This window comes from Anabrus simplex, chromosome 2, assembly GCF_040414725.1.
Source record: "Anabrus simplex isolate iqAnaSimp1 chromosome 2, ASM4041472v1, whole genome shotgun sequence".
NCBI classification, from domain to species: domain Eukaryota; kingdom Metazoa; phylum Arthropoda; class Insecta; order Orthoptera; family Tettigoniidae; genus Anabrus; species Anabrus simplex.
In genome coordinates this window covers 365005798-365028065 of record NC_090266.1, presented here as the reverse complement: position 1 = coordinate 365028065, position 22268 = coordinate 365005798, and positions in this window count along the sequence as shown.

The following is a 22268-nucleotide window of genomic DNA, read 5'->3' as shown; positions in this document are numbered from 1 at the left end:
ACAAAAGGGGGAACTGCATTTGCAGACGCCGATGTGCCGGAAATTTCGTCCCACAGGAGTTATTTTACGTGCCGATAAATCTACTTACACAAGGATGGCGTATTTAAGCACATTCAAATACCACCAGACAGAGCTGGGATCGAACCCACCAACTTGGGCTCAGAATGCAAGTGGTTTTTTTTGCTATTTGCTCTACGTCGCGCCAACACAGATAAGTCTTATGGCGACGATGGGATAGGAAAAGCCTAGGAGTGGGAAGGAAGCGGCCCTGGCCTTAATTAAGGTACAGCCTGGTGTGAAAATGGGGAAACCACGGAAAACCATCTTCAGGGCTGCCTGCAATGGGAACCCACTATCTTCCGAATACTGGATACTGGTCGCACTTAAGCGACTGCAACTATCGAGCTCGGTGAATGCAAGTGTTCCGCATATGAACCACTACGAAACAGAGAAACAGGGGCATGACTATTGAATGAAATCGTCACTGGCATGCCACCAAGGTGAATGTCATTCTAATCCTCGCCGCGGCATGTGGGATTTTTAAAAAGAAATGTAGGCCTATCTATGGCTCGAATTCCACGTAGAACCGGAGATCCCGTCGCTGTCATCACTCTGCAGTCATCATGTAAAAGTACAAGCTTCCAACAGTCAAAGTCGTGTTTGCGTGCTTGATTTCGTCTACTAAAGGTAACGCAATCAGTGGATATAAATGTGAGCTTAAGACGAGAGATTTGTGTCACTGCATTCGTTGTACACTGACTGACAGAGTAAATGCAACACCAAGAAGGAGTGGTTCGAAAGGGATGAAAGTTGGGGAAAAAACAGAGACGGCACGGACGAATAATTGATGTTTATTTCAAACCGATATGCAGGTTACACAATGCGCACGGCATCGACTCAGTAGGATGTGGGACCACCGCGAGTGGCGATGCACGCAGAAACACGTCGAGGTACAGAGTCAATAAGAGTGCGGATGGTGTCCTGAGGGATGGTTCTCCATTCTCTGTCAACCATTTGCCACAGTTGGTCGTCCGTACGAGGCTGGGGCAGAGTTTGCAAACGGCGTCCAATGAGATCCCACACGTGTTCGATTGGTGAGAGATCCGGAGAGCACGCTGGCCACGGAAGCATCTGTACACCTCGTAGAGCCTGTTGGGAGATGCAAGCAGTGTGTGGGCGGGCATTATCCTGCTGAAACAGAGCATTGGGCAGCCCCTGAATGTACGGGAGTGCCACCGGCCGCAGCACATGCTGCACGTAGCGGTGGGCATTTAACGTGCCTTGAATACGCACTAGAGGTGACGTGGAATCATACGCAATAGCGCCCCAAACCATGATGCCGCGTTGTCTAGCGGTAGGGCGCCCCACAGTTAGGCTACTGCCGGATTTGACCTTTCTCCACGCCGACGCCACACTCGTCTGCGGTGACTATCACTGACAGAACAGAAGCGTGACTCATCGGAGAACACGACGTTCCGCCATTCCCTCATCCAAGTCGCTCTAGCCCGGCACCATGCCAGGCGTGCACGTCTATGCTGTGGAGTCAATGGTAGTCTTCTGAGCGGACGCCGGGAGTGCAGGCCTCCTTCAACCAATCGACGGGAAATTGTTCTGGTCGATATTGGAACAGCCAGGGTGTCTTGCACATGCTGAAGAATGGCGGTTGACGTGGCGTGCGGGGCTGCCACCGCTTGGCGGCGGATGCGCCGATCCTCGCGTGCTGACGTCACTCGGGCTGCGCCTGGACCCCTCGCACGTGCCACATGTCCCTGCGCCAACCATCTTCGCCACAGGCGCTGCACCGTGGACACATCCCTATGGGTATCGGCTGCGATTTGACGAAGCGACCAACCTGCCCTTCTCAGCCCGATCACCATACCCCTCGTTAAGTCGTCTGTCTGCTGGAAATGCCTCCGTTGACGGCGGCCTGGCATTCTTAGCTATACACGTGTCCTGTGGCACACGACAACACGTTCTACAATGACTGTCGGCTGAGAAATCACGGTACGAAGTGGGCCATTCGCCAACGCCGTGTCCCATTTATCGTTCGCTACGTGCGCAGCACAGCGGCGCATTTCACATCATGAGCATACCTCAGTGACGACAGTCTACCCTGCAATTGGCATAAAGTTCTGACCACTCCTTCTTGGTGTTGCATTTGCTATGTCAGTCAGTGTATTTCAAAGAATACTTTTCTCTGGATAAATGCCCGACACTGCAGTATCTATTAGGCCTACACACAGCGTTATTATTACTAAGACATTTGCAAAGAGAGCGTCAGATAAGTCTTGGCATTGTGGCTACTACAACAAAAGCAGACGAGCTGGATTTGTCAGGCCACGCACAGGTCGTCTAACCTTGTAGGACAGAGAACAGCACCAAAAAAAGGATGAAGATTAAGTTATCCTAACCATTCACGATCTTGAGGGAACATTAAATAGTTAATGGCTCCTTCCTGCTGGGGGTGTTAACATGTCGCCGAACATCCGCATGTAAGAGACATATTCCCGTAATGAATAGACGCATACATAATAAGTGTGCTGCATACATAATGAGATGGAGCAGCTTCTAACGACAACAGTTATTTCCTCTCCCCGCATATTTGGTGTGGCTTCATGCTCCATTACCACAAACATCGGAATACTCTTTTAGGCCATCAACGTTATTTAAATTCACAGCCGCAGTGCAGATCTAAATGCTGTTAGTATGAGAAACAACTCACAATAGTTGTCGGTCTTTCGATCATTCGTCTTGCAACTGGTAGGTCGTTCCGTAAAAATATGACTTGCTTAACTCTCTATAGAGGAACTTTTGGAGTATATGTAAGTAATCTAAACTTAATATCTTAACTTCTTTGTTTGTTGTACATAAATGTTAAATACACATTAACTCTCTTACGTAGCGAGTGCGCCATCAGCTTACTCGAAGAGTAGTTGCTGTTTTTTTATTATCAGCAGAATCATTTACAAACGAAAAATGGGACAAAGTGGTGCTACTGGGAAGTGATGGAACAGGTGAAAAATATATTTATTTCAAACATAAGTTTTTCTTTCAGAATTTGCTTTACGTCGCAGCGACACAGATAGGTCTTATGGCGACGATGGGATAGAAAAGTGCTAGGAACGGGAAGGAAGCGGCCGTGGCCGTACTTAAGATACAGTCCCAGGATTTGCCCGGTGTGGAAATGAGAAACCACGGTAAAGCATCTTCAGGGCTGCCGAGTGTGGCCCACCACCTCTTGGATGTAATCTGATAGCTACGCGACCCAAATCGCGCGGCCACTTCCTCGGTACACATCAAATAACACATTTTCACATTTTTCCGTAATTTGCCTCATATAATTTCCATGTTTTATCAGAACTGAGCGGAATATATTCCACTTACTTTGAAATGTTTATAGAATCGTGTTTCATGAAGGAAGAATAATGGGTACTTAAAGCTGTCAACATCAATATCACAGAATCTTACGCCTTTCCTATCGAGTCGTCTCAGCAATGAAAATGGAAATTTACAAGGGTGGGAAATTATTCGACCATCGACCTATACAGGGCTAACCACCGTTAGAGTGTGATTAGAGCAGTGGCTTACCTGTTGTTTTTGTATCAGGCTGACCTGATTTCGAATGCTGGTTAATCAATTAGTGGTGTCAAAAGGATATCCAGACCAAATCCAAAAAGGTTCCAGTAACTCTAGAAATACCCAGGACGAATAAAGAAAGTTGTAATTGCCAACAAAAACAATTATTTCAGAATATTGTCCGCTAAGACCTTCCAAAGTCATGGATTTGTCGAATTCAAACACACTTAACACCGGCTGCCGACAGGATGGAATCCATTATGTATGGATCACTAGACCAACTGGCTAATGGACTGAACCTGTAAAATCGGACTTATCAAAGATATTTATCACAAACAGCCTGCTGCAGCTCTCTAGAGGCCATGTTTGATATTTACTGTTATTCTATTCCCAGCAGCCTTCCAGTGACAGTAATGACAATAGAGCCGTCCCTGCCATCAGGAGAGAGGGATCATGTACTTGGTCCTACTTTAAATACTGAAGGTTCTTGTTCAGCAGTACTCTGACTCGATCCGTGACTCCATAAAAAAATTGAAACTTGTTTGAGGGTCGTCTCGAATGGAGATCGTTGAGCAGTCTTAGGACAATTGAGGGACTTTGGTTCGAAGCGGTAGCTATCTACGTATAGTACACGAAATTCAACGCCATGGTGACCACAACTCACCCAAATGTGCCTTCCATCAGCAAGCGGAAGGCTCATGGATTCTCCGGAACGCTAACACATTGCATCATTCATAACCTTATTCTTTGTTTCAATACGTAATTCTTACTTTATCGTGATTCTTATTCTTGCTCATTTTCTTACCCTTATTATTATCCTTAGTCTTGTTTTTAATTTCTTTCTTTATTCTCATTATTATGCACTATAATACTCTTCTTATTCTTGTTCCGAGGTATCTGTGGAACAGCAGAGGTGAAAGAAGGTGCTGGGTGGAACAGGTCTCAACTACGAAATTAAAGTTAATTTAAAATTTAACAAAGGTTATATTTTCTTTTCAAGATCAAGAAATAACAAGTATAACAGGTACTCAGTAGCATATCAACAAATTAAGAATGTACAATTGTAATTTGTTAATGGATTTGGGCTTCGAGCCCCCAGACACGCAATCCTTGAGCAATGAGCCCAACTTTACCTATGTGCAAAGTTCAACAAAGGGGCAGAGAACCCCAATCATGCCAAGGAGCACTAGCTCCCAATTACCCAGTTAAGCCTGCTTGAGGCACACAGAAAATACATTTTTAAGAAAGAGCAACCCGCTCTCAAAGTTCAAGCCAATTCAAAGGCCACACCAAACTCCACCTTCAAGCTGCCCTCCGGGCACACAAGAGCAGGGGTAATGATACCCAACCTACTGAGGCCTATTCTGTAAAAGAAAACAGGTTAATTATATGGCCCAAAATTCCAACTTGACTGGAGGCGTAACTTGCACTCCTAATACACTTTTACCTATTTGGCACTAGGCCGTATACACAAGGGCTAATCCCATACTAAAGAGGTGACTTGTATAAGAAGACTTTATTACATTTAAAAAAAGAAGAAGCGGTTGTGAAAACAAAGTCCCCTCAAAACAATAGGAGTGGGAGCTCGAGAGGGTTAGCACTCTCTATCCCAATTTATCGTTGAATAGTCGAAGTTTTACCGAGTGTCTATTACATTTTAAGGATAGGTTACATGAGAAAAGTTTTCGAACCTGCCCCGAGGGTTAAACTGCTGAGCTAGCGAGAAATGAAGTTATGAAACGACCATTACCTTATGAATGAACTGCTGCCCGAAGAAAGAGGCGCTTCCCGCCCCCTGCTACAAAATCACACTAGGAGAGATGTTACTGATGTGGCCCCGAGACCTAAAAATCAGCAGTTTATATACCCTCGTGAAAAATTCGAGACGTTTCATGAATGATTACAACCCGCCCACAAAATTTTATTGAGTAATAGCAAAAACTAATACACCAGAAGAAGAAACACCTTATTGGTGGAAAATTAATTACAGAAATTCCTCATTGGTCAAGTTCAAAACTGGCGGAAAGAGAAGGGTTATACCGCCAACCCAAACAATGACTGAAAGAAATTTAACAAAGAACAAACTTATGAATACCAAATTTCTTCAAAAATAATTCCTTCCCTTCGCACTAGGGTCCACAATTTTAGTTCTTAAATAGTGCCATCTAAAAGAGAATGTTCACACTTCTTACTACAGAGAAAACAAAAACAAATCGAAACCGACATAGTTCAGAACACTTCAAAATTTACAATAAAGACATCTTCTGAGAAACTTTAGAATTAATGTGGTTGTTAAAGTTCAGGCTTTCTCCAGTAGAGGAGCTTCAACTGGCGCAATGTTTGAATTAGCGGCCTGGAGGTGTACCGCCCGGTACAATTCTTATTAATTTTCTTATCCTTATTATTATTTTATTAAAGTTTCTTAATCTTATACTTAGCTACAGCTTACGTTCATCAAAGAAAATACTGTAACATATGACTGCAGGGAGAACATCCACCAAGTATTCGTACATTTTCAGAGGTATGAACCTCTGGTCGGTCACGATTCCTAACAGGCAAGGACTTCTGAGAGCATGCTCTCGGGAATATGTTTCCAATTCTACTGCAGTAGGTACTTTAGGAAGGCAATCCCACGACCCAGGTCAGAAAAAGGAGGAAGGCAAAGGAAATGGCTCCCCTGACGCACGTTAACCTCAATTAGTGCGGTTTGGCTTAGTAAAGCAGCACTAGACAGGACATTTTGACACCGCTATAAGAACAACACTTTCTGAAGCCAACGAGTGCTCGCGATTTCCATAGGGAGCACTTCTGTCTTATTCACACCTACCTTACCCAACGACATAACTAAGATGGAACGAGTGCAAGACTTGTGTATCTCTATATAGGCCTATTCCTGGCATGAAATGTGAGTCCCGTGCCCACTGTGATCTAGGTTTATCCATACATACTCTAGGTCAATGTCAAGATACATAAGGTGCTCAACCAACAGTAAGCCCAAAATAGTATATTCATAAAGTACTTAATATACTACAGTAACTCGAGTTATGAAGGAATATTCTTGCAGGAATGAGAATAGGGCTCACTAACGACGATGGCCCTAACTACCACAATAAAACTAAGATAAAGTAATATTTTTTAATTATTTCGGAGGCTATGTTGATTAGCAGTGACAGCTAGTGTCCTCAGGTTCAATTCTTGGCCCTAATGAGGATTGAGAGATGGTTATTCATGAGAACAATTGCAAAAAGTATTTGTTTTGATGAGTAGCGTCGCTGGTCTTTCGGTTAGACAAAACTTAATACCGTCAGGTCTCATTTCCCTCGTAATCTCCAAGACGCAAACTCAGCAATAGTCGCTATTCTCCGTTCTCGTCACAAAATTCGAAACATCGTCGCTAATTTTGAAGAAAACGAGCCACTTCGGGCAACTCAGTTTCCACACTTCCGACAGTTAGACTGATCAACTGCGCAAGGGACTTCCTTTGATCCTAAAGACAACACACATCAAGACCACCTAATCGCTGTTTTGAACCTTCGGTAGGAAGGATTAACTTTTAAGTAGGATATAACTTTTTGAGACCATGTTACAAAATAAAATAAAATTTGCTATCTTTCTTATTTCCGAAGACACGAGAAAAACCACTGTCTCAGATTTCAATATTATTTAGATGTTTCTGTTCGCACCACGTCACGAGACTCTATATAGAACGAAGCAAGGAAGGAGCATGTCTTCAATTATTAAAGGTTATGGAGGCCTATGGAAGTGTGGAATAGAAAGGCTTCCAATATTTATAACCTGCACACTAACAAGGAAACCGTTTGGTTTTACCAGACAGGTCATAATAATAATAATAATAATAATAATAATAATAATAATAATAATAATAATAATAATAATAATAATAATAATAATAATAATAATAATGCCATTTGCCTTACGTACCACTAACTACTTTTACGCTTTTCGGAGACGTCTAGGTGCCGGAATTTTGTCCCGCAGGAGTTCTTTTACGTGCCAGTAAATCTAGCGACACGAGGCTGTCGTATTTGAACACCTTCGAATACAACCGGACTGAGCCAGGATCGTACCTGCCCAGTTGGGGTCAGAAGGTCAGCGCCTCAACCGTCTGAGCCACTCAGCCCGGCAGACAGGTTGTAATATTTTTTTTTGCTAGGGGCTTTACGTCGCACCGACACAGATAGGTCTTATGGCGACGATGGGATGGGAAAGACCTAGGAGTTGGAAGGAAGCGGCCGTGGCCTTAATTAAGGTACAGCCCCAGCATTTGCCTGGTGTGAAAATGGGAAACCACGGAAAACCGTTTTCAGGGCTGCCGATAGTGGGATTCGAACCTACTATCTCCCGGATGCAAGCTCACAGCCGCGCGCCTCTACGCGCACGGCCAACTCGCCCGGTCAGGTTGTAATAAAACTTATCTGAATTATGAATTAATATATTAAGGATTGAATGGTAATAATAATTTTGCAGTAACCATCAACGTTAGTGTTCAGAATCAATTGCTGAAGGATAGCTGCGCGGCTTGGAGGAGTTAGCTGATGATGACGTAGTATAATATTGAATATGAACTGTAGAAATAAATCAATAGATCCATTTGAAAGTTACATAGAACACTTTATACCGAAAATGAAAATTTGATGGCAGTTGCATAATTTCACGCACTACAGACTGATTTTGCTAAGAAGTACAGTATAGAGTTTATTGCTCGGAAGAGATGAGTGAGTGGGTCAGTCTCGGGAGTTCTTATCTGGCCTCAGGGCATGTGACGGTCTCTGCTTCTAGTGTGAATTTCGTCTAACGTCTCCATGGATTTTCTGGAAGGTGAAACTAGAACGTTCATATTCCGGCCGTATCCCGAAGATACTAGAAAATCACCAGAAAGGCAGGCTGGCCGCGAACAAGGAGTAGATTTGGACGAGCGTTGTGTTGTGTTGTGTTGTGTTGAGTTGTCGAGTGATATGTATTGAGTAGTTCACTGTTTGAAACAGTCAGGTGAGTTTATTGTGTGAGTTATTGTCCCTTTCTGGGGTCAAGTCAAGTGTACAGCAGTCGTAGCTTGTGATAGCCAACAGACGTGTGATAGAAACTGTCTGCATGAAGCTACCGTGTGAAGTGACGGTGATGCGTGCGAAGTGAAGGTGAAAATTGTCAAGCAAAATTACAGAAGGATCACCCTTGCGTGGTAAACATTTCAAGCCGGAGACCCGCTGTCAGGAGAAGAGTCTTTTCTACCTTTTTTTGCCATTTGCTTTACGTCGCACCGACACAGACAGGTCTTATGGCGACGACGGGATAGGAAAGGCCTAGGGGTGGGAAGGAAGCATCCGTGGCCTTAATTAAGGTACAGAGCCAGCATTTGTCTGGTATGAAAAATGGGAAAACCATAATCAGGGCTGCCCACAGTGGGATTCGGATGCAAGCTCACAGCTGCGCGACCCTAAAAGCAGTCTCTTCTTAATGGTCACTAATTAGTGAAATGTCATTAATTGTCAAGTATAATAGTATGTACAGTAAATTTGGTCAATTTTCCTTTGTTTGTTAATTTTTGTAATTTTTGTAAATAGTCTAATTATTACTTTATTTCAAATGTATGATTAAGTATGCTTCTGACACGAGTAAATAAATAAAGTATTGTGTGTGTTTTTATCCTAGATATAATAAATCACCCAATGCTTCATTCGTAACAATATGCATTTTATAATGTATACAAAAATATTAATGTTTCAATACTTCATTATCCTTTATTATGGGGGCTAAAAAGTGTGCTCCATGACATATTTATCATTTGTATACAAACGTACATACTACTCATATATCCCATTGTTAGAATAAACGAGAAAATTGCCGGGTTCCTTTTCAGAATCACTCATTATGTCATTCTGTGAACATCATAGAAACCACAGCAGGCTTTTCGTTATTCCGATGTCCTAAGTGATCAACAAGAAAGAGAACAGGAATGACAGTACAACCGCTAAGCTGTTATCACTCACGTCTGCGCAGGAGTGCGCACCCAAGTGAGCTGTTATGAATCTCTATAGAGCCCAATATTTGCTAGCCAATCGGAAACCCCCTTCTCTTGCTTTGGTTTCACTGAGACGGTTACTTTGGTATTATGGTCTCTGGTGGAACATAATCAGCTTACAGGATACATCGCACACTGAGAATAACACGGCCACAACTCAAAAGAGGTAAATTTTACAGGAGAGAGATTTGAAAGTTTGCTTCTTGTATATCAAATCAGATTATTCATAAATCAAAGTAACTGTTTACTACAATTACTTCGGTATTTACACTTTTTAATTTGGTCTACATACGCTTTGATTTATGCAATTGTATGCGATATAATCTGATTTATATTAATAAAATTTGTACTTGTGGCCTTATAATACCAGCAAGGTAGAATATTTACTAACATTACTTCGAAATTGTAATGGAAAGTATGAATACCAACTTGCATAATGATCACAAGCACACTTTATTCTGCAACATTTACTACACAATAACTTAACCAAAACCAATTTTAGTATATTCAAAGTACAATAATTATGTCAACATAATTCTACAGCTCCTCACATTGGTAATCAGCTTCCGTAAGGTCCGCTTGTCTGTCCTCTTCATTTTGATCATGAGCTTGTAGGCTTTTAAAGAACTGGTGATGAACTCTAGGAATGACACCAGCTGAACACAAGTCGAGGAGGTCCTTAAGCTTGCTCAAAGATATTTTGGGTGGACATGAATAAGCCTGTTCCAGAAGTGGTAAACTTCGACGTCCTCGCAGTTTTCCTCTTACGTGTATTGTTTTAAAGTCCTGGTCTTCGTAGTCTGTTTTGTAGAACAGAACGTTGGGTGAATCCTTTCTTGTTTCGATGATTTTGAAGGAATTCCATTTCACTTTCTGGCCATCTTCGTTGACTGTGAAATTCTTACCCATATTCTTCGCCAGTTGTTTAAAATCTTTAATGTCCTCCGTAGCAAGCTCTCTTACAACGTAGGGCTTTCCTTCTTTCTTAGCTAACTGTATCAGAGGCACCCACTGCGTTGGTGTATAAATTGGGCCTGATTTCAAACTCCTTGCTTTCTGCTTCTCGATTGTAGAATGCATACTATCTCCTTCGTTCTGTGTATGTCCAGCTATCAAATATTTATGGGTAATTTGTGGAATACTAAGTGTCTGTACAGCAAAGAGGTACAAAGATGCTATAAATTTATTCTTATTTTGTCCACCAGCATTATCTGAATAAAATACAACACGTTGATTGTGGCAATGTTCTTCTAGAAAAGTCAAAACACAAGTTCCAATTTCATTGACTCCACGATTAGCTATGGATTCGTTCCAAAAGAAACAGTACCCTTCCTTCTTTCCGATATCATAAACAGTAAAATTATAACAATTCAACTTTCTCTTATAGTACAAAACTGAAATATCACCACATGGTGCTTGAAAGACTGCCTGTAAATCAAAGCATGATACAGTCAATGACCCTTCCTTAGCAAGAACACTATCTTTGGATTTCTCTTCTCTACTTAGAAGTTTGTTTCTGCAATGATCTTCATACATTGCTCGTTTCTGTTCCTTTTCTTCATCACTGGAATTTTTGTAACTTTCACAGAGCGCACACTGATCTTTCTTTGGCACACAAAAAGAAATATTGAAGTCTGTATTGAAAATTTCCCTATATAAACTGAGCTTCACTGAAGGAAGTCCGCTTTTGGTTTGATTTTCCAGATACAGTCGGTACATCTCAGCAACTGTTAAGCTCCCATCTAGATACTTATACTCTTTACTTGTTTGAGCTCGAAGATAATGAGACTCTTTTCTAGGGAACGAGCGTATATGGTTTCTAACCTGTTCCTTCAACGCCTCATCAACATTATGCTTTGTGTGTTTTCCGCGTTTCTCCTTCTCTAAAACTCCATGTTCGTCAACTTTATTCCAGCAGTTCCTTATGAACTTATCTCCTACATCAAGAGTTTTCATGAAAAACTGCTTACAGACCCTTATTTTATTTCCATCTACAAGGAAGTAGTACGCAATATTACATCCCCTCTGGCTGCCTTCTTCTGAATATCTGAACCTTGGTTGCACTTTTTGGGAGTGACCCCTCTAGGAATGTGCCTATTTGCAGCGGCAAATATTGCTTTAACAAATCTACAGTAGTTGTTGACAACAGGAGGAATCCATCTTATGCTGCTATCAAGATCAGCAGAGAAACTGTCACAGTTAGCTTTGACAAAATTCCACCGCGGAAGAGGAGACGATCTAATAATGGGGATTTGAGCGCCTATTTCCAAAAGAACAGGGCGGTGCTGACTGTGTGGGAAGTTTGTGAGCACTCTACGAATAGCAGGTAAACTGTATCCCTGGTGATCAGTGGACACAAAACATAAGTCAGGATTGGTTTCTGTATTCCACCCTGCTGATTTAAAGGAGCCTTTTTCCTTTGGGTTGAAGATGTGCTGAATATTGGACAAGTCTGACCATTCAATAAGTTTTTCTCCACAAAGGTCATTTGATCTGTATCCCCATTGGGTGTGATGGCTGTTAAAGTCACCCACATAGGCAGCAGGATGTGCAAAGTTTGGAAGCATATTATCAGGCCATGGGATACCTGGAGGTTTATAAGTGTTCACAACTGTCAAGTTGTTAACCTGAGTCACAATGTTAGAAATATTGTTCTCATGGTGTGTAGAGACTAGATGAGCATCCATGATGGAGTTGCAAACATAGGTCGCAGAACCGTATGATTGATGATAAGCAGCGGGATGATCCTGTATTGTTCATGTCCATTTTGATACATCCAAAATCACAGAATAAGGCAAAACTGATGAACACAACGCACAGAAGTTTCTCTACTATAGTCACTAAGGAATTCCCTCCAATTCAATGTAAATAATAAGTACATTATTAATGACAATAAGGAAACTGGATTTACATTGTAGCCACAAGAGCCCTCCATTCAGAAATGTGAGTGTAATAAGGCCACAACTTAAGATGCGTACCTGCACAACAGTGAATTGGTATGGAATGCAAGTATAATACAGCCATATGTCAAAATGTGGCTGTATTGTTCTCACCACTAAGATTAAGAAACCAAAATGTTATAAGGAATTATCTGCCCTCAGATGGAAAAAAATTAAAATATATGTATGGCCATGTTACACTAAATAGAGCATGACTAGATGATATTATTACTTGAATAAAACGAAAAAATTTTTTTTTGAGATGTGGCCTTATAATTCTCAGTATGCGACATTATCATGTTAGGTCTACGATATTTAACTTCTATCTCTACCCCACAGAAGGCCGGGTTGTTGTACCGGGCAGGTGGAGTCAAATGGGAAGGAAACAGAGAAGTAAATTCACAACCTGAATGAATATTGTTGCATGTTCATCACAACAAATGTCGAAAGTAGCCCCTCCCTGTTCCGCACACAATGCTACTCTTCTCATTACGCGGTCTCGCATTCTGGTTGATTTTACCGATATGATAGTTACTGTGGCCTCACGAAGTTCACGCACAAGGTCAGCCCTACTTGAAGGCAATGTCACATAAATTTGATAAATAGCAAACAGCCAGTTAAAAAGAAGTCAGAGGGTGTTAATCGAGCGATCGTAGGGCGTTGCCTGGTAAACCAAACCAACACGAGACACTGGGTACATACATTTACGACATTTAAGTTACAAGGTAATTCATGCTCAGGGCACACATTTAGTCAACGATCCGCTGTCAGGAAGTCTCACCATGAGCATCGTTATCCGGTTACGGGCTCTGAGGATTGTACCATTTGAATGGGTGCCGATGTAGTATGTTTGATAATTCCATGCACTTCGACATGATGTTTTCCTAATGTGTATGTCACAGAACTAGTACTTGCATGAGTTTCAGCGGTGACAGCTTCTCTCACCGTATTCACTCCTCCGGATAGCTTTGCCGTGTCTCAGTGGATGAGTTGCCACATGAGGCATAACATGTTGGCGTAGTCTTTTCTCGACATTCCGGAACATACTGCAATCTGGATGTCGTCTATTAGAATACTGCTCTCCATAAAGTGCAGCACTTGTCGTTCGTTGCTATCAAACTCTCTAAAAATATGATCAACATATCCACAAGTTCGTCATACTTATAATGTGGATGTTTCATTGCTATGCATTTGAGTCGACTGAATGTTTAGGCGCTAGAACTGTTTTTATCCTGAGCAGTGCACAGTAACTTCAGGGAGTCTTATAGTATGTAGCCCTTACAATATTCGGCAACTTCTCCCACTTTACAACTACGTTGTTGCTTGTAGCCGTTTCGCTGCAACAGCGGAGCAGATGGACCACACATTTAACTGCGGATTATATATCTGAGGCAATCGACACATGAAAAGCCATAACATATTATCAGTATCACTCAAAACTACACCACTCAAAATGAAAATTCCAGCACCAAGGAAGATTTGACCGAAGTACAGTAAAAATTCACCACATTTTTAAAATAATTATATGCTCGTTCCTAACTCAGATATGCTGGTACCGGTGTAGTGGGGTTTGTATCCCTTCACAAGTTTTGAGTAGACCTTAACTGAAAAATAGTTCTGTTTTGCTATTTTGCTTTACGTCGCACCGACACAGATAGGTCGACGATGGGACAGGAAAGGCCTAGGAATGAGAAGGAAGCGGCCGTGGCCTTAATTAACGTACAGCCCCAGCATTTGGTGTGAAAATGGGAAACCACGAAATACCATCTTCAGGGCTGCCGACAGTGGGACTCGAACCTACTATCTCCCGTATGGGAGCTCACAGCTGCGCGCCCCTGACCGCACGGCCAATCGCCCGTTGTGCAAAAGCGACAGGTTCTCTCGTGTGACATGGAAATTCATAGAGGACCCAACACCGTAGTGTTAGAGCGTTGCAGGACAGGAAAATAAACAGTAAAATTATTCCTAGAGCAGCCTGTTTCGCAGGCTTTGACTTGTAAGTCACATAATACCACCATATGATATACGTTAGGCGACGCTATAAATTAAACTCTCTGTTATCATAATTTTTGACACATAAATTGATACATAATGAACAGTTTTACTCACTCAGTATGCATGTCATTATACGTTCTAGGGGCCGCTTGTAACAACAATAATCGTTTTCTCTTTACTACACTGAATATAGTGAAATTCACACTGAGTCTTAGTTTCAATGTGTTTTTAACAACCCACTGATTCAGATTGATTTCGCGTGGTGATGGAATAGGAAAGAACTGAAAAGGTGGAAGCTGAGACTGTAATTGAAGTACAGGTTAATCATTTTCATGGTGTGAAAGTGGGATTACACAAAGGAACAATCTTACACTCGATCTCATTCGCCAATTTTCTGGATCAGTCTTAGTAAGGGCTAAATTAATTTTATGAGGAGAAAGTTGTTATTTGTACTATGTATGTTGGGTATTCACCCCGAAGGCTGGTTGGATCCTCAACAGGTTCACCCTTAGCTGTCATAGACGGCCTAGGTGTCACTGAAGAGGCGTACTAGGGAAATGAGGAGTGAGGTAGTTTGCCGTTGCTTTCCTCACTGAGCCAGAAGTTGCTACTGCACATCAGTCTGCCAAGCCCACTGAAATGTGTGCACCAACCGACCCTATGAGCGACATTTTCACACCATTCATAGCAGGAACTGGCTGCATAAGGAATGGCATTACTAGCGTCACTCATACCTCAGCCACTTTCATATTGTCAAAGCCAAGTATAAGACTGAGACAGGTCAATGAAAGTAACAATTTTATTCTAGCCCATACCAGAAGACATAGCGCACTGTGAACACTGCATCTTGTCAGCAAATTCCTATGTCAGACTTAACAGTGATGCCTAGGCCATCTATGACAGCTGATGGCAGAGCTGTTGAGGATCCCACCAGCGGCATCCCTGACGGACTGAACATACATTTGTACTATGGTTGCGTTAAAATCTATATTTTCACTAGTTTGTAAAATATTATGGGAGCTCTGTCTTATACCCGCAAGCTCATACATGAGAAGCAGAAAACTCCCTGGTAATGCGGCGACATTCCTCTCGCCGCTTGCAGTCTCACTTTAGGCGACGCCAGCTAATTAACATCTTTGTTACCATGTTCGTGTGCTCTTGGAATCGTCGCAAACGTCATGCTTTGCCGCACAGTCAACACTTTGTCTAATTGGAGCTTGGTGATTATGTTCACGTTCACATCATGATCATAACAATATATCACCAAGCAGCTTCAAGAAACACAACCATATCAGTGGAAGACACGATAGCCCTTGGATAAGCAGAACTATCCATAAACTAGACGCTACGTTTGATAGGATGGCAAGCTCTATTTCTGGCACCGAGAGAGTTGGTCGTGCGGTTATGGACTCGCAGCTGTGAGCTTTCATTCGTTTGATAGTGGGTTCGAACCCCACGGTCGGCAGCCCTCAAGACGGTTTTCCGCGGTTTCCCATTTTCACACCAGGCAAATGCTGGGGCTGTATCTTAATTAAGGTCACAGCCGCTTCCTATCCAGTTCTAGCCCTTTCCTATCCCATCGTCGCCATAAGTCCTGCCTGTGTTGGTGGGACGTAGATCCATTTGTAAGAAAAACAATTTCTGGTCACCTTTCATCCCTGAAATTAGAACAACTGCTTAATTTATACATAATTCATACGAAATATTAAGAAGAAATGAACTGTTTTCACAGATGAAATTAATTAACGATCGACTGGAATACATGTGGATAAACAATTATTTATAAATTTAATATTTGTATAAGCAGTGAATAAATTAAGCTTGAACTGAAATAATTTCTGAATACCCTTTGAGAATGGATCACATAAAGTATACTCGTACAAGGGTGATAACTGATTGGTAACCCAAAGATAGACAGCTAGGTAGGAGGCTCCCCTTCAACGAGATGGTCTGATGTCCTGAAACGGTTTGTGGAACCAGTTTGGAAAGGGACTGCACGTAACAGAGGCATTTACAAGAAGATTGGGGAGGGGATTGAATGGGCTGGAACATATCATGCTTGTTGTTTAATGTCGCCTAACATCTAGGTCATGGGCCCAGGCTGGAACGGAACAGAACTCTTTGGGTTATGGAAAATCGCCTTTTGAATCACATCTTGGAGCTGGTAATGAATAATTCCATACAAACAGAATCTTGAAATACTTCACTTCACTATACGATCTCTTTGCCACGATCACCTTATTTAATAGGAGAATAAGTTAAACGTAAGATTCCCTGTTGGATCATAGGTGAGCAGTTGAAGAGTGGCCAAGATAAAAAGCGCTGTTTTACTTCGACATCACTTGTGTATATTTCGATATAATCACCAAAGTTATTCTTTATTATATCGTAAAATGTTCTGTTACGTCATCAGCCCAAAGGCTTGTTTTGATCCTCAAATGACACCACCAATAGTCATGTAGTTATAATGAAAACACTATAACCGATGGAGGCACCGAAATGAGGCATACTAGGCAGTAGTTTGGCATTGCTTTCCGCACTGGGCCAGAAAGTCCTACTGCAACACGACCAGCCCGATGAGTACCATATTTCATAACACTCAGACATACTATTCGTGCTCTGAATGCCATTACTCAGCACCACTCATATCTCAGCAGCTTCCATACTGTCATTGCAATAAATGAGTCACCGGGCGAGTTGGCCGTGCGCGTAGAGGCGCGCGGCTGTGAGCTTGCATCCGGGAGATAGTAGGTTCGAATCCCACTATCGGCAGCCCTGAAGATGGTTTTCCGTGGTTTCCCATTTTCACACCAGGCAAATACTGGGGCTGTACCTTAATTAAGGCCACGGCCGCTTCCTTCCAACTCCTAGGCCCTTCCTATCCCATCGTCGCCATAAGACCTTTCTGTGTCGGTGCGACGTAAAGCCCCTAGCAAAAAAAAATGACCCTGGGACCTCGATGGAAGCTATATTTTACTCTGGCCTGTGGCATGAGACAGATGCAAAACTACAGCATCCATCAAGACATGGCAACAGACGTATAGCGTCTCCTTGAGGAGAGGAACTCCTCTTATTGATTCAGTGTCACACAACTCATCTACCGCCCCACGTCCTTAACGGCATTAGCGAATGCGTCTGATGTTAATATGTAATGGTGAGTGGCCTCCGAAGTGTCCTTGTGTAGGTCTTTGGAGTTGATGTCCATGCGCTACCTGCATGTCTGTGAGGATGGCGCCTTACCTAGGATGAAATCTCATGTCGAGGACGGCACAAGGACCCAGCGCACAAGCCAGAGGAGATAGCAAATTAAGGTTCAAATCACCAGCCTGGTCAGGAATCGAACGCGGGTCCCCTTCGGCCAAAGGCCAACATGCTGAAGTTGACGGACCGTCATTTCGCTCGTAACCTTTCGCGGAGGTTCGACCCTCTGCAAATTCAGAGCGCCACTTGTTGGACTGATATCACTTTCTCTCCGCATACAAACGCAGTGCTCCAGCGAATGATGACAGGTTCCAAGTCTTTATTCACACAGAATGGATCATTGTACATAACTGCTTCCGCTATCACTCGTCCAGAAATTTCACAATTTTGCAACAGTCGCCGTACCCCCGTTATTCAGCGTCTTATCGGGCCATAAACTTGTCATCGTGTGTCGCTAAAACTTTCGAGTGTCTTGTAAAACCATGAGTAGAATGGTGATTAGAGCAAAACAAATTTACACCTAAAACCCAATTCGGCTTTAGAAAATTCCATTGCAGACTCGAAAATCTTAGCATCACAACCACTGACATAGAGACATGTTCTTGGAGAAACGATACCTCACAGCTATTTTTCTGGACGTCACTGCAGCCTATGACAGTGTTTTCATAGCTGTCCTGGTTGATACAATTCATAACACAAGGGTTCCTGCTTGATTCTATTTTGGCTCCGCCATCGAGTCATTTACGTTTGAGAACAAAATAATAATCGGTTTATACTATGCCACGCAAGAGGAGGCCTTCTTCAGGGGCCATTTAGAGTTCGCTATTGTACACCTTGTACACATCAGATTTTGAAAATATTCTCAAACCAAATATTACAGGACTGAAATACGCCGATGATATTTTCATCTACGCCAAATCTTTATGTTTCTGGGTGACCAGGTTTTGGCTAAATGAACAAGCGTGGTCTTCAGAACATGGCCGACACTTTCTCCATCGAAGTCCTCGGTCATTGTTTTCACCAGTAAATCGCGTTCATACGATGAAAGAAATATTCGACTGGGCCTATATACCTTTCCCATTCTCTCGTCAACAAAACTGCTTGGATTTTATTTCGAAAGTCGATTAACATGGGATGGCACATCACGGGGTCATATGAAACGAAGGCTTCGACACTGACATTTCAGCTGAAGAGACGTTCTCTATCTACACTCGATTCGTGGAGACTGTCGAATGAATACTGTCTGCACTATCATTTGTCTGGGGTGAGAACTGAAAATACAGCCTCAGTCTTCCTAAATTATTACAATCACAGGTTTCCACTTTACTCGTCTTATTATGTGTGTCATTGTAGATATGTGAATTTCGCTATGATCGGTAAATTCATTTATTTATTTATTTATTTATTTATTTATTTATTTATTTATTTATTTATTTATTTATTTATTTATTTATTTATTCATTCATGAACTCATCCATTCTTTTATTCGAAAAGCAAAAGATACAACTCTATTGAGTACTTCTCACTTGTACTGCCAAGAGACGAATTAACGAACGTAAACTTTGGTAGTAACATGTAACAAATGAGTTATAAAAGACGAGTAATGATAATCAGGATGATTCTTTAATAGGTTACAGAGAAGAATTTCAGTCAATGAGAATTACGTGTTCCCCTATGATCAGAAGTAAGGCTGAAAATAGTATTTCAATGTAACACAGAACACGCGTGGTTGATGTATAAAAAATTTATGGATTTATTTCACGGAACTGTGAGAATACAGTCATGCAGAAACCATTATTTGTTGCAGGAAAGTAAGTTTTCTTCTTCCTGATCTTTTCACATTTTTCTAGGGTCGACACCTGAGGTGAATTTGGCCCAGCTTTACGGCCATATACCCTGAGGTATTGAGGTATTCGCTACTGCATCTATTTGTGATGGTTGATAGTGTGATGTTTTATGTGGATGAAGAGGAGTTTATTAAGACAAACACAAACACTCAGTTGCGGGGTTGGAGAAATTAATCATACACAGTTAAATTCCCCGGTCCAATCGGGAATTGAACCCCGGGCCATCTAAAGCTGGCCATTCAGCCAAGAAGCCACACTTCAGGAAAGTACAAGGTATCGACTTTAACTCACTTTCAACAACAAAGCAAGGGAAAAAAGGGTGGAGTAGTCTACTATACGCGCACTTTTTCTTGAGCCCGGAGCTCCCTAGTGCTGAATCGGTAGACCTCGGTTATCTTCGACATCCATATCGGCAACCTTTGAAACACAAACAATGAATTGCTTATTCATCGCTGTGCGACATCTGGCGTACACTTTGCAAACTAGTACTGTTGTTGTTTACACAGCAAAGCCAAACTATATAATTAATGCTAGTAACAAGATTTGCATTGAGCAATGTTATATAATGTTAAATAATGTATGTGTGACACAATTGTTGACGTAAGATAATAAATGTTTAGAAAATTCATATCGATCGATCATATTATCGATTCAATTTAGATTTCATTTCCATCCAGTTGGCAGTATAACCGGAACTGACAGCACTCCCTCCTTGCTCCTCACCCCGTAAAAATCGCGCTCAAGAAAAAGTGCGCGTATAGTAGTTGTTTGTTACGCACGCTCGCTGTTTTATTTCCTTCCTGACATCACTCCTCTACACAAAAGATCCGTCCGTATGATGTAAACAGCTAGTGTGTGTCAGACGTTATTATACAATATCTGTGAAAATTGGTAATTTAAAAATAAGTCACGTTATTTCCGAAAATATCTTGCTTTCATCTGAACACTTAGCTCCTTCTGAGGATTAGTGATAGAGTCTAGGCCCCAAAGTCCAAGGTCATGGGTCGAAACCTTGTAGAGGTAGTGGGACTTTTGAAGGCCGAAATAAAGTGTCCATTTGGCAGTACATGTCATGCGATGTCGGTGACCTATTTGGTGTTTACCCGACAATAACTCAGTTATAGGGCGCTCGACAGAGATCTGGTTTACCCACCATCCAGTAGAGGAAACGTCGAAATTGATACACAGCTTGCCCAAATCCCGTCAAATTGAAATGATTACTGAAGCCGTTATTATTATTATTATTATTATTATTATTATTATTATTATTATTATTATTATTATTATTTCAACAATTCATATGGCTGATAAAATCCAAGGCTGAAAGAGATACTCAAACGTTTTCACAAAATGAAGGATCACATGTAAGACAACTTAATATTTCCTTTACGGATAACGCTTGAATCAATAATTTGAAAAAGCCGCTATACATTATAAAGGGTTTGATATCTCCAACAACCAATGAAGAGGTCCGTCCGATAGAATCGTCGGCGTACTGGTCTCCTGTTCAGAGGGTCTCGGTTTAAATTATCTGCTGGGCTGAAGATTTTGACTAAGTATGACTGGGTGTTTGTGATCTTAATACACACCTACGTACAAGATGTCACTCTGCCAACTAGTACGGAACACGCAATAGTGAACACATCCGTTCATATAAGGTTGGCATCAGGCAGGGCATCTTGCCGTGAAACTGGGTTTAATCCATATTAATACCAACCTCAGATTATGGGGAAAAGACCATGGAAGGAAAACATTCCAAGAAGTTCGAATATAGGGGAGAAGGAGGCACATTTGAACAAATTTTGAGATTTTTTTTTTCTTACTACCCAAAATATTTTATTCAGCGAAATCACAACCATCTTGAAAAAGTAACATATTCTACATAGTTTCAAATCGAATGAACCACAAAATTAAGGCTCTGATGCATCCTATTAATAGAAAACGGTAAGGATGTAACATGTTCATAACTACCCCGCCCGTGAGGTACCTTTGAACTACACATGGGGCACTTATGAACATACATAAATCGGTTCAAAATAGATTAAGTATGTAAGATTTATGTTGTTTGGAGGACACTTTTCAATTGATTACATAACTTTGTCCTTGCAAAAGTTGAAGTTGACACCGAAAGTTTTCAATGCTGCACTGCGTGCAGTTCCACCTGAAGTGTATTGCGGTGGAAGTTTGACAACAATATCATCTGTTTCAACTTCACTGATATAATCTATTTCCGGAAATAGAAACTTCCATGTCTCCCCGTACCTGCGCATGAATTTTATCTCAAATGTAAAACTGTCGGATATTTCGATTACTTGACCTACAAACAACACCTTGTTTTCTTTGTAGTATATCGAATTAACAGAAAGTCGCCTGTTCATATTTTTTCATTGTCTGCCATCTCGGGAGACCCCACGATTTCTTCAAAGGTCTCAAAATCTTATTCATCATGAACTGAAATAACCTCATCACTTTTACTGGAAGATGAAAAAGTCAGTTGTTTCTTAGGATTCTTCTGATTTCCTCGAGATTTGCTTTGATTTTTTAGCCTTCCTGCCACATTTGTTCTTTAGAGAGCCCTCGCTACACTTTTCTCCTCAATTCTGTCTTTAACTGGGGTTGCTGTTAAAAGGCGGGATTTGGCTTTCTTTCTTTCTTTCTTTCTTTCTTTCT